This window comes from Salvelinus fontinalis, chromosome 6 (assembly GCF_029448725.1).
Source record: "Salvelinus fontinalis isolate EN_2023a chromosome 6, ASM2944872v1, whole genome shotgun sequence".
In the NCBI taxonomy this organism is placed as follows: Eukaryota; Metazoa; Chordata; class Actinopteri; order Salmoniformes; family Salmonidae; genus Salvelinus; species Salvelinus fontinalis.
In genome coordinates this window covers 45,773,453-45,787,958 of record NC_074670.1, presented here as the reverse complement: position 1 = coordinate 45,787,958, position 14,506 = coordinate 45,773,453, and the positions used below count along the sequence as shown (strand labels likewise).

At 41.7% G+C, this 14,506-nt stretch overlaps 1 protein-coding gene across 3 annotated transcripts in view; it reads left to right on the top strand.

Annotated features, from left to right (window-relative positions):
- Positions 1 to 10,354: 10,354 nt before the first annotated feature.
- LOC129857902 (mitogen-activated protein kinase 9-like) overlaps positions 10,355 to 14,506 on the top strand; it is a 30,313-nt gene continuing 26,161 nt past the window's right edge. For 2 of the 3 annotated variants that reach the window (XM_055926588.1, XM_055926587.1), the window contains exon 1: positions 10,355 to 10,694. The gene's annotated coding sequence lies outside the window, so the exon portion shown is untranslated. The remainder of the gene's footprint in view (positions 10,695 to 14,506) is intronic. The other variant, XM_055926586.1, reaches the window with a different exon arrangement.

Below are 14,506 nucleotides of genomic sequence, written 5' to 3'. Positions count from 1 at the left end.
GGCTGTCATGGTATCGGCTTGAGAAGGAATATACACGGCTGTGACTATAACCGAAGATAATTTTCTTGGGAGGTAATATGATCGGCATTTGATTGTGAGGTATTCTAGGTGAACAAAAGGACTTGAGTTCCTGTATGTTATCACAATCACACCATGAGTAGTTAATCATGAAACATGCACCCCGCCCTTCTTCTTCCCGGAGAGATTTATTCCTGTCTGCGAGATGAACTGAGAACCCAACTGGCTGTACGTACTCAGGCAGTATATCCAGAGGGAGCCATGTTTCCATGAAACAGAGTATGTTACATTCCCTGATGTCAACTTTATTATCCAGATACTGAACATTAGCAAGTAATATACTCTGAAACGGTGGGTGGTGTGTGCGCCTCCTGAGCCGGACAAGAAGTCTACTCCGAGTACCTCTTTTCTGCAGGCGGTGTTTTGGATCAGCCTCTGGAATCAATTAAATTGCCCTGGGGGGTACGAACAAAGAATCCGATTCGGAAAAGTTGTATTCCTGGTCTTAATGCTGGTAATGCTGGTGAGTTACCGCTTCTCTAATATCCAAGAGTTTTTCCCGGCTGTTTGAAATAACACAAAAAAAATCCTGTGCTAATAATCTAAGAAATAACACAGAATAAAACAAAATACTGCAAAGTTTCCGAAGAGCTAGAAGCACGGCAACCCTATCTTTCGGCACCATTTTCATACAGTGGGCAAATGCTCACTTTCGATGGCCACTGGCACACTGAAAAATTGTGCTCTTCACGGATGAATCCTGGTTTCAACTGTACTGGGCAGATGGCAGACGTTGTGTGCGAGCGGTTTGCTGATGTCAACATTGTGAACAGAGTGCCCCATGGTTATATTGGGGTTATGGTATGGGCAGACATAAGCTACGGACAACGGACACAATTGCATTTTATCGATGGCAATTTGAATGCACAGAGATACCGTGACGTGATCCTTAGGCCCATTGCCGCGCCATTCATCCCTCACCATCACCTCATGTTTCAGCATGATAATGCACAGCCCCATGTCGCAAGGATCTATACACAATTCCTAGAAGCTGAAAATGTCCCAGTTCCTCCATGGTCTGCATACTCACCAGACATGTCACCCATTGGGATGCTCTGGATCTACGTGTAAGACAGCGTGTTTCAGTTATATCCAGAAACTTGGCACAGCCATTGAAGAGGAGTGGGACAGCATTCCACAGGCCACAATCAACAGTGTGACTTTATGTGAAAGAGATGTGTCGTGCTGCATGAGGCAAATGGTGGTCACACCCGATACCAGTGGTGGAAAAAGTACCCAATTGTCATGCTTGAGTAAAAGTGAAGATACCTTAATAGAAAATGACACAAGTAAAATTGAAAGTCACCCAGTAAAATCCTACTCGAGTAAAAGTAAAAAAGTATTTGGTTTTACAGATACTTAAGTATCAAATGTAAATGCCATTGCTATAATCTACTTAAGCATCAAAAGTAAAAGTACAAGTATAAATAATTTCAAATTCCTTATATTAAGCAAACCAGACGGCACAATTTTCTTGTTTTTTAAATTTACGGATAGCCAGAGGCACACTACAACACTCCAACACACTCCAACACACACAAAATGTACAAACAAAGCATTTGTGTTTGATGAGTCCATCAGATCAGATGCAATAGGGATGACCAGGGATTTTCTCTTTAAGTGTGTGAATTAGACAATTTTCTTGTCCTGCTAAGCATTCAAAATGTAATGAGTACTTTTGGGTGTCAGTGAAAATATATGGAGTAAAAAGTGCATTATTTTCTTTCGGAATGTAGTGAAGTAAAAGTAAAAGTCATCAAAAATATAAATAGTACAGTAAAGTACAGATACCCCCAAAAAACTCTTTAAGTAGTACTTTGAAGTATTTTTACTTTAAAGTACTTTACACCACTGCCAGATACTGACTGGTTTTCTGATCCACGCCCCTACCTTTTTTAAAGGTAACTGTGACCAACAGATGCATATCTGTATTTCCAGTCATGTGAAATCCTTAGATTAGGGCCCAGTTAATGAATTTCAATTGACTAATTTCCTTATTTGAATTGTAACTCAGTAACATCTTGCATTTTACCTTTATATTTTTGTTCAGTATATATTATGTGTATCGCCATGTGTATAGTACAAAGTGCAAAGTGAGTGTTGTCATGGCTCTCTGTCCTTGGTGAGGATCAAAGGCGCCAGATCAGCTCTGCACAGGGCTGCCAGATAGCTAGACCCCCCCCCCTCTCTCTCTCCCACCAGAGAGGAAGGGGGGAGTTGGGCCGATTTTCTGACATAACGCCGACATTTCTCTCGCTTGCCCTGCAGTATTGAACAAAGAAATGTGCTGTGTCTAGAGAGAGACTCTTGCCAAAACTTTAACATCAAACAACAGACATTGGGACAATATATTTCAACAGTCAAATGTTGGTGATGATGAGGGATGGAATATATAAAATGTATGTCTATTTTGTTATGCCATTAAAATGATCAGAAAGACTGTATAACGGAAATACTGTAACTTAGGAAGGAACACATTCTAGCTGTAAAGTTTCCACCCTATAGGATGTTCATACAATATGAAGAACAATGAAACTATGTTTGAAAAGATAGAAATGTGAGTTTAGTCTTCTAATGAGATAATGGTTGTTCATGTCTGTTGCACACTATCTAAGCCACGCTCCTAATGAGGCCAGAGTGCTTAAAAAGACCTCCTGAGAACTTAAATACAGACCAGAGAACGTGAGGACGTGGTCCGCACGTTGAAATGGTTAAAACTACAAGATCAGAAAATGGTAAGACCCTCTGAACCTCTCAATGAGTGAAGAAGGTGAAGACTAGACCAAAACATGCACAGTCTGCAGCTCTGCATGTAAAGTAGTCTAGGACAATTGATCCAAGACAGGAGGGAAGAACAGTTCTCTCTCACCACCGTGTGGTACATCTGATGTATCCATTCCAGAACAAAAGAAGCCGAATGAGTTAATTGTTACAAGATTCATTTAATTGAGTAATAATTAAACATAGTAGGTATTTATTCGATGAATAGCAGTCATCACATTAATGATAGTTACGTCACGACAGTGTTAACGTGCATAAAATGAAAAGGATATTTGTTAGGCAGGAGTTTTTACTGTGCCGACCACAGTGCGGCAGTCCCACACACCCCTCCTCTGGTTTCCAGCTGGCGGGCCAGTGGGAAAAGGAGTCAGCTGTGGCATTGTACTTGCCCGGGACATAGCTGATGGTGAACCTGTAGGGCTGCATGGAAAGGTACCAGTGGGGGATGCAGGCATTGGATTCTTTCACCCTGTCCATCCACTGCAGAGCCGGTGGCCCATCTCCGTTAAGAACTCTCTGCCAATGAGTGAGTACCTGAATGAATCCAGAGCCCACTTGACTGCCAGGCACTCCTTCTCAACTGTCGAATTCCGAGCCTCTCTTGGGAACAGCTTCTGGCTAATGTACGCAATAGGATGGTAGTCCCCTGGCTCATGCTGCAGAAGAACAGATCTTACACAACACTCAGAGGCATCAGTTTGCACAGTAAAAGTATTGTCAAAATTTGGACTGTACAAAACAGGTTGCTTACTTAAGTCCTTGAAGGTGTTCTCCCCCACTTTTGTCCACTGGACCATGTTTGGACAGGTCTTCTTGGTCAGATCTGTAAGGACGGCAGTACCAACCTACGGTACCAACCTGCCATCCCAAAAATAATCAGACCTGGCTCTTGGTCTGAGGAAGAGGACGTCTCAATGACCTTCATCACCTATCGCCTGATGACACCATTCCCGATCACATACCCAAGGTTTTTGGTCTCTGTCTTGACGAAGGCATATTTGGATGAATTGATTGGCGGCTGCCTGAATCACATAGACCACCTTCAGATGCTGCAGATGCTCTTCCCAGATGGAGCTGTGGATGATAAAATCATCGAGGTAGGCAGAAGCAAAATCAAACAGACCAGATAGTACCTGATCCATGAGCTGCTGGAAGGTTGCCGGCGTTCCGTGACATTCAAACTGCATTTTTGGAACAGCCCCCAGGGGACCCTGAACACTGTCAGCTCTTTGGACCTGGAACTCAAGGAAACTTGCCAGTAGCCTTTACACAAGTCAATGGTATTCAGGAATTTGGCCTTACCCAAGCATTCGATGAGGTCGTCAATGCAAGGTTTTGGATAGGAGTCAAACTTCGACACTGAGTTCAAGTACCGTAAGTCAATGCAGAACCTGAGAGTGCCATTCTTCTTTGGCACCAGCGCCACAGGACTGCAGCACTCACTCTGTCAATTTCTTTCTTCAGCGCCACCAGGAGGCGCTCAGGGATACGGTAGCTCATACATCTGGCAAGAGCATGTTCTTTCAGCATTATGTCATGCTCAACCAGGTATGTGTGCCTGGGGACTTTTTGGAAAATGACTGGATCACAAAGGGCTCTCACCTGGGCCTGCTGGTATTCTGAGAGGTGGCTGAGATTCAAGAGAGAATTGGAGGGGGTCTGACCAGTTAAGTGATCTTGATCACTGTCCTGATCATTAATACATGTTTCAGATCTGACTGATGACAGGTAAGGGTTGCAAAGGTACTTTGATTTTGCCTCTGGCTGAAGTCTGTTGGCACCGAGGACAATTCCTGCAGAATTCACAAACGTCAGCCTATAAGCCTGGCCATTGGAAAATCATATGGTCTGTGGTTTTGTGCTTCCCCATGTGCCGTGCCCAGGGGATGGAGTGACTTAAGGTATGTACTAGCTCATTGACCTCTTCTGAGACAGCCAACTGCTGGTATGGACCAATTTTTTATTTTGATTATAATAAAATAATAAAAATTAAAAAAAATTAGTGGGTAGATCAGCTTTAGTATTGCAGATAGATTAGCTTCCATCATTGTAATTGTCTGTATCATTTCCAATCCCCCATATATTTTTTGTAAATATACAGTACCAGTCAAACATTTGGACACACCTACTCATTCAAGGTTTTCTTATTATTTTTTCCAAAACTATGAAATAACACATATGGAATCATGTTGCAACCAAAAAAAGTGTTAAACAAATCATAATATATTTTAGGTTTTAGATTCTTCAAAGTAGCCACCCTTTGCCTTGATCACAGCTTGGCACAGTCTTGGAATTTTCTCAACCAGCTTCATGAGGTACTCACCTGGAATGCTTTTCCAACAGTCTTGAAGGAGTTTCCACATATGCTGAGCACTTCTTGGCTGCTTTTCCTTCACTCTGCGGTCCAACTCATCCCAAACCATCTCAATTGGGTTGAGGTCGGGTGATTGTGGAGGCCAGGTCATCTGATGCAACACTCCATCACTCTCCTTCTTGGTGAAATGTGACCCGATTCAGGAAACTAGGTGTATGTCGCAAGTCATGAATTCACAGGAGAGCCAATTGAATGTAAATAATATGTTTTTTATCAAACATGTGACCTTTTATGTGCCTTAATAACAAACTTGTATGCCATCTGTAAATATGAATACAATTGTTAAATTACGAGCCTTGTTGGTTAAGCCACAGAAAAAGATGATTGGCGCTGAGATAATGGATGGGCTGGACATGCCGGGAGAGGAGTTCAGATTGGTCTGCCATATTGACGGCTGCTATCTATTTGAGCTTGTCAGTTTGTGTTGGTAATCCTGTCAAATGCGGCCTTAAAAAAAATGTATTGTGTAGTTGAGTTGCATAAGTGTTGCTCTTCAATTTCTAGAAGATCAAGTTTTGAAATCAGTGTAATTAGAGTATGATAGCTAAAGAGATGGAGAAAACACCTGTCTCCTGATTACATCTTCAAACTAATGGCAACCATGGTATGGCATTCCTTACAGGGAGACGCGTCCATCATGCATGATGATGTAAACAGGTAAGATAGTCTAGCATTAGCTAGCTACATTTTCAGAAATGACACGTTTCTAATTTTGACAAAGTGGTTTAATTTCAAGCGTACTGTTAGATAGCTAACGTTAATTGACTTGCTCCCTAGCTGACTATTATTATAATGTTTCCTGGAGCCATTTTATTTTCTAGTTAGAGACAAATGTTAGCTAGCTGACATTGTACCTGGTTGGTTAGCTCCCAGCACTATGGCATTGTTGGCACTTTGTTCATTGTTGTTTAATTAGCTAACGTTAGCTGGCTGACTCTTTTAGCTACTGTTACATGACGTGTGTGATCTTAAACATTGTTTATCTAGCTAGGTTGATTGTTTACCTTGCTAACGTAAACTCACGTAAACTCGTACATCGCCTTGGTCCGTACAATTGCCCTTATTTTAGCGCCCCAAAAACGTAATACTTCCAGATCAACTGTAATCTCAATACCATTGTAAAGCACAATTTCTCCCCTTTCCAACATGATCAATTACATGACCTAAACGCTGCCCGTATCTGCATAATTCAAGCAGGCAATGAGCCCCGTCGGATCTTTTTAAAAATGGCGGGTGGGGAAGCAAAATTAATGCGTGATAGTGAGAAGGAGAGATGTTGTGGGAAAATGGCTTTTTTTTCAATCGATCTGTCCAATTTATCACCTTATCGCCTCTAAAATGTAAATAGAACACTATATAAAGAGTTTATATAATGTGTCATTACATACCTATTTGAAGGTTTGTGTCGAATTTGAATCGGGTTTTTAGGACGGTGCTAAACTGATCTTAGAAGTAAACAGCGGCTTTGAGAATGATGATCGCATGCAATGATGACGCAAAACAATACTAGGTATCTCCCCCTTACCCCCGTCACTGTCCATTTCTTGTTTTTAAACGACGAGAGAAGTGCTACACCTGGTGGAGAGAGATTGTAAGACAGAAATAGTTGCTTTATGCGTGCTGTACGTTACGACATGACACGTCACGATGTAATGGAGGGTCAATTTATTTCAACTTTTCGCCAATACTATAGAGCCATTACCATGTCGATCAACGCTTGAATAGAAACCTAGTTCACACCCCCGATTTTGAAGTCAACACAGTCGCTACAGTCCCATTAGTTTTCTTTGTAGCCTCGTTTGAATGTTGCGGTTGCGCACATTTGTACGGAATGGGGTGAGTTTACGTTAGCTAGCTATATGTCTTAAGCTAAAGTGTACTGTTAACTAGCTAGCTAAAGTTTGCTGGCTGTCTCCCTAGCGGACATTATTATTTGTTTCCCAGAGCTGTTTGCTTTTCTAGTTAGAGCCCAATGTTAGGCATTGTTGGCACTTCGTTCATTGTTGTTTAACTAGCCAACGTTAGCTGGCTGGCTCGTTAGCTAACATTACGTGATGTGTGTACAACACCTGTTGAATATGGCCGGTGTCAGTAAACGTCTGCAAAAAAGTGTAATGAAATTGTTGCCAGCAGAGCTGGTTAGGTTGTTTTCATGTTATCCATAGGTAAATAAAACATCGGTCAGAGCGTCAAGTGCGTGCTCCGAGAGCGAAATGAGATGGGTGGGGCTAAAGCTTAAGAGGGTGTGAACGATGCTGAATGGGTGCAGACAAAGAGAGCTTCACTAGAAGACGATTTTCTCACAAGTGAATTTACAAGTTGATCAACTTTCAAAGCAGAATTACTTTCCCATTGTCCCTCAAATACAGTGTATGATATACCATTTTGTAGCTCTGAGTATCTACTTTTATCCAATGTAAAAAACAACATTTCACATCTTGCTACATAAGACCGAATCCAGGTGGTGAGTCACAAATAACCCTTACACAGCCTGGAGGTGTGTTGGTTCATTGTCCTGTTGAAAAACAAATGACAGTCCCAATAACAGCAAACCGAATGGGATGCCGTATCGCTGCAAAATGCTGTGGTAGCCCTGCTGGTTAAGTGTACCATGAATTCTAAATAAATCACTGACAGTGTCACTAGCAAAGCACCATCACACCTCCTCCTCCATGCTTCACGGTGGGAACCACGCATGCGGAGATCATCTGTTCAGCTACCCTGCATCTCACAAAAACACAGTGAACCAAAAATCTCAAATTTGGACTCATCAGACCAAAGGACAGATTTCCTTCACTCTAATACCCATTGCTCGTGTTTCCTGGCCCAAGCAAGTCTCTTCTTATTACTGGTTTACTTTAGTTGTGGTTTCTTTGCAGCAATTAGACCATGAATTGGAGTAAACTAATGAACAACAACACAAAGGCTTCTACATCCAGCTTCTCCATACTATGTTACATCCTTCATTTCCATTCAAACCCTCCCATCTATCTCTTAACACCATCCATATTGTATTTCTTTGACAAATATTTTTCAACTGTGATGTTTCACAAAAGTTCTGAACCTTTCTATTCTCATAGTATTATTATATTATTGATCGATTGACTATGTCTTTTCAAATCTCCCAGTAGTGCTATCTGCAGAGTTAGCTCCAGGTAAATGTTGCAATTCTTCAGCCATTCCTGGACCTGTGACCAAAAACAAGCTACATATGGACAGTACCAAAATCAATGATCTAATGACTCTGTCTCTTCGCAGCAAAATCTGCAGAGCTGGGAAGGTTGTATCCCCCATATACACTACCGTTCAAAAGTTTGAGGTCACTTAGAAATGTCCTTGTTTTTGAAAGAAATGCAAAAAAAATTGTCCTTTAAAAAACATCAAATTGATCAGAAAGTTTAGACATTGTTAATGTTGTAAATGAATATTGTTGCTGGAAATGGCAGATTTTTAATGGAATATCTACATAGGCGTACAGAGGCCCATTATCAGCAAATATCACTCCTGTGTTCCAATGGCACGTTGCGTTAGCTAATCCAAGTTTATCATTTTAAAAGGCTACTTGATCATTAGAAAACCCTTTTGCAATTATATCACAGCTGAAAACTGTTGTCCTGATTTAAAGAAGCAATAAAACTGGCCTTCTTTAGACTAGTTGAGTATCTAGAGCATCAGCATTTGTGAGTTCGATTACAGGCGCAAAATGGCCAGAAACAAAGAACTTTCTTCAACTCGTCAGTCTATTCTTGATCTGAGAAATGAAGGCTATTCCATGCGAGAAATTGCCAAGAAACTGAAGATCTCGTACAACGCTGTCGACCTCATCAGCTGATCCAGGTAAGAAAACAAATATTGATAGAAAATAAATGGTGCACTACTTTTGGCCAAGGATGTCAGGGAGAACCAGCTGTGCACTTAAAAACAAAGCAATGAGAGCTCTAAACAGCTGACTGACGAAAGCAAACAATTATAAATCAATGGATACATCTAATGCATTGGAATAAAGGCATAAGTCAATTTTTTTAATCAAGAATGTATGGCAAACATGCATAAAGGAGCTCGGCTGAGGCCGAAATTCAGCACTACTTAGTGGACAGCACTGCCACGTAGAAATAAATGGTTTAAACCATTACAGACGTGGGGTGTTATTTTCCTTTGTAAGCTTTTATTTTCATATTTACCACTATAAAACATATTTACCATTACATTTTAATGAAAGATGAGAATGGTTAAATTAGTATTATTTACACTTTTGTTGCATTTATGGGAGCTAAGGTCTCATTCCCCCGTAATTCGCACCGACTCTACCGATAGTTTTGTCACAACTGTTGCGTTAAATAGCAAATGTGCCTACTCTGGTCTTGGCACATGCACTCTAGCCAACAGCTTGCAGATACAGTGTGGGTAGGCAAGTTTACATGATGAGACAACGTATAAGAGCAATAATGTTTGTATTTGTCAACGTCATTCAAGCATCGATGATCATGTCACCAGAATAAGATCATCGGCATTTATTGGAAAAAATGCACTTTCACCACCCTGTGACGTTCACCCTAATTTATTTCCTGTAGCCTAATTCAAATGGCATGGTTTCCCGAGACATATCATCCCGTGACTCCAAGTTTACTTCGATATGATGGTTATTATATCAATACTTGCGCATAAAGGCGTTTCCACCGCCATTTCTCTCATAATACATTTTACCGATACAAAAAGATGCCACCATGTAGAACGAACAAATTATCTGTCTGCATTTATTAAATTGTACCAAAACTTCCTGTTTCCATTTTTTTTTAAATACGGTATGACTTTACTCGCATGGAAACGTGGTTACTGGTAGGAAAATATTTTCTTTATGCGGATTTAGAATATTCGCTTAAAATCTGTCGCCAGTAGAATGGAAACGTATGTAATGTTTCTTTCAACAATACAAAAAGTTTGTCACAAACTTTCAGGAGTCCAACGTGAAACGTGATTACGTCATTCACTTGTTGCGTTGAGACTACTGCTGCGTTCAAGTACTAGTCGGAACTAGGAAACACGGACTTTTCCGACTTGCTAACTGGTTGAAAGTGGCACGTGTTCAACTACAACCAATTAGCAAGTCGGACATTTTCGAGTTTCGACAAGCACTTGAACCCGACACCCTCCTCCGCCTCTGATAGTGCAGGAGTTTGTAATTTTGGTTTCAAACTCGAGGCATTTTCCAAATTCTATTGGCAATTAGGAAAACTGGTCTTCATAACTTTACTTAATTCCCGATATTCCCAAGGAGGGAGAGGAGCTGGTATCTGGTCATTTCCATGCATGGGAGTGACATAGGAGAAGCGAAGGGAGAAGTCGTATGATTCTGCCCGCTGTCCGTCCGTTTTCCATTCCTGCTACCGCATTGTCAACTCGGAGTGATAGAAACGGAAGAGCCAGGGCCTTGGCGAATAATAAGTGTGGCACACCAGAAAACGTGAGTTTTAACAAACCTCTGATGATTGACATTAGAGTAGGGTATAGCGGATTGCCGATGGTATGCGGTGTCATAAACCGGGGGTCGAGGAGAAGATGGGCGATGACTTCATCATTCAACCGGTTTGTGTGTGCCAGTTCAGTTTACCAGCTAGGAATTGAATAGGAACGAAATAGCGGGGTTAACGCTTGGGGGAAGTAGGCTATGCTATCGGGCGTTTCAGTGTTTCCGGACGATCTCCTATTCTATCGCTTATTTTTGTTTTATGTCAATTTTGTAGACTACGTGGAATGAGATTAAATTATTCACGCTTTCTTGAGCCAAACCAATGACTGCATTTGAGGTTCATTCATTTGTACTTTTTAAAAGATTGTCGTTTTCCACTTGCTTTAGGTTCTGAATGATGCAATATCGTGCGTGTGTGGTTATTTTTATTTATTTATTGTTGAGAGAAGCCATAGCTTTCATTTCTTCTCTCAGGAGAATATCATATACTGAACAAAAATATAAAAGTAACACGTAGTGTTGGTCCCATGTTTCATTAGCTGAAATAAAAGATCCCAGAAATGTTCCATATGCATTAAAAGCTTATTTCAACAACAAAAAATGCACAAACTTGTTTACATCAATGTTAGTGAGCATTTCACCTTTCACCTCATTAATCCATCCACCTGACAGGTGTGGCACATCAAGAAGCTGATTAAACAGCATGATTGTTACACAGGTGCACCTTGTGCTGGGCACAAAAGGTCCCTTTAAAATGTGCAGTTGTCTTGCATAACACTAGGGAGTGTGCAATTGGCATACTGACTGGAGGAATGTCCACCAGAGCTGTTGCCAAATAATTGAATGTTAATTTCTCTACCATTACCAATGTCGTTTTTAGAGAATTTGTCACTAAGTCCAACCGGCCTCAGAACTTCAGGCCACATGTAACCACGCCAGCCCAGGACACTCTGGCTTAGACTTACTGACAAAACTGTTTGCACAACTGAAGAAGTACAGCAGAAACCGTCTCAGGGAAGCTAATTTGCATGCTCGTCGTCCTCACCAGGGTCTTGACCTGACTGCAATTCGGTGTTGGAACCGACTTCATTGGGAAAATGCTCACCTTTGATGGCTACTGGCACCCTGGAAAAGTGTGCTTTTCAGATGAATCCCGGTTTCAACTGTACTGGGCAGATGACAGACCGTGTGCCTGGCGTCATGTGTGCAAGCGGTTTGCTGATGTCAATGTTGTGAACAGAGTGCCCCATGGTGGGGTTATGGAATGGGCAGGCATAAGCTACGAACACAATTGCATTTTATCGATGGCAATTTGAATGCACAGTGATACCATGACGAGCACCTGAGGCCAATAGTCGTGCAATTCATCCGCCGCCGTCACCTCATGTTAAATCATAATGCACGGCCCATGTCTTCAGGATCTGTACACAATTCCTGGAAGCTGAAAATGTCCCATTTTTCAATGGCCTGCATACTCACCAGACATTTCACCACCCATGTTTGGGATTTCCTTATGAACTGTAAAATAATTTTAAATTGTTGCATGCTGCATTTTATCATTTGTTTGTGTGTATATAGTCTAGCCTAACATTAGTGCAGAAGAAGATGCACTGTTTTAGATGCTTCACTAGCACATTCTCTGCCTAATCCAGTTTTTTTCTGAACCCACTCACCTTTTTAGGGTATGATTTAGGCTAGGTGGGTGCCAGGCCTTCTATGCACCACCAATAGTCATTCCAGCACTGTTCACTTATAACCTGTTAAACTGCTCATTTAGTCAATAGATTTTATTTCAAACCATGACGAGTGTCCATCCTCTCTTGGTGTTGTGACTCCTTTTTATAAGACTCTCTATACAGGGCGCACACACCTACTCATTCCAGTTTTTTTTTCTTTATTTTACTATTTTCTACATCGTAGACATAAACTATGAAATAACACACATGGAATCATGTAGTAATCAAAATATATTTGATGTTCTTCGAAGTAGCCATCCTTTGCCTTGATGACGGCTTTGCACACTCTTGGCATTCTCTCAACCAGCTTCATGAAGTAGTAAACTGGAATGCATTTCAATTAACAGGTGTGCCTTGTTAATTTGAAATTTCCTTAATGCGTTTGAGCCAATTAGTTGTGTTTTGACAAGGTCGGGAAGGTATAAAGAAGATAGACCAAGTCCATATTACATCAAGAACAGCTCAAATAAATGATTGCATTGCAGCAAAGAAACCACCACTTAAGGACACCAATAAGAAGAGACTTGCTTGGGCCAAGGAACATGAGCACTGTCTTTTGGTCCAAATGTGAGATTTTTGGTTCCAACCGCCGTGTTTTTGTGAGACGCAGAGTAGGTGAACAGGTCTACACATGTGTGGTTCCCACCGTGAAGCGATGGGGTGCTTTGCTGGTGACACTGTCAGTGAGTTATTTAGAATTCAAGGCACACTTAACCAGCATGGCTACCACAGCATTCTGCAGCGATATGCCATCCCATCTGGTTTGCACTTAGTGGGACTATTAATTTGTTTGTCAACAGGACAATGACCCAACACACACCTCCAGGTTGAGAGTGTGCAAAGCTGTCAGGGCAAAGGGTGGCTACTTAGAATAATCTAAAATACGTTTTGATTTGTTTAATTAGCCACCCTTTGCCTTGACAGCTTTGCACACTCTTTTGGAATTATCTCAACCAGCTTCACCTGGGATGCTTTCCGAACAGTCTTGAAGGAGTTCCCACATATGCTGAGCACTTGTTGGCTGCTTTTCCTTCACTCTGCGGTCCAACTCATCCCAAACTATCTAAACTGGGTTGAGGTCGGGTGATATGATGCAGCACTCCATCACTCTCCTTCTTGGTCAAATAGCCCTTACAGGTGTGTGTTGGGTCATTGTTTTTGGGATGCTGTCCTCAGATAATCGCATGATATGCTTTCACCGTAAAGCCTTTTTGAAATCTGACAAAGCGGCTGGATTAACACGAAGTTCATCTTTAAGCTGATGTATGACACTTGTATTTTTATGAAAGTTTATTATGACTATTTCTGTATTTTGAATTTGGCACTCTGCAATTTCACCGGATGTTGTCGAGGTGGGTTGCTAACGGAGCGCCTGCGCCAGAGAGGTTAACAAACTTCCAAACGAGCTTCAATGCCATACAACACTCCTTCCGTGGCCTCCAACTGCTTTTAAATGCTAGTAAAACTAAATGCATGCTCTTCAACCGATCGCTGCCCGCCCGACTAGCATCACTACTCTGGATGGGTCTGACTTAGAATATGTGGACAAATACCTAGGTGTCTGGCTAGACTGTAAACTCTCCTTCCAGACTCATATTAAGCATCTCCAATCCAAAATTAAATCTAGAATCGGTTTCCTATTTCGCCACAAAGCCTCCTTCATTCACGCTGCCAAACACCCTCGTAAAACTGACTATCCTACCGATCCTCGACTTCAGCGACGTCATATACAAAATAACCTCAACACTACTCAGACTGCATCCAGTTTGCTATCACAGTGCCATCCATTTTGTCACCAAAGCACCATATACTACCCACCACTGTGACATGTATGCGCTCGGCTGGCCCTTGCTACATATTCGTCGCCAAACCCACTGGCTCCAGGCCATCTACGTCTTTGCTAGGTAAAGCTCCACCTCAGCTTACTGGTCACCATAACAACACCCACCCGTAGCACGCACTTCAGCAGGTTTATCTCACTGGTCATCCCCAAAGCCAACACCCCCTTTGGCTGCCTTTCCTTCCAGTTCTCTGCTGCCAATGACTGGAACGAATTGCAAAAAATCCCTA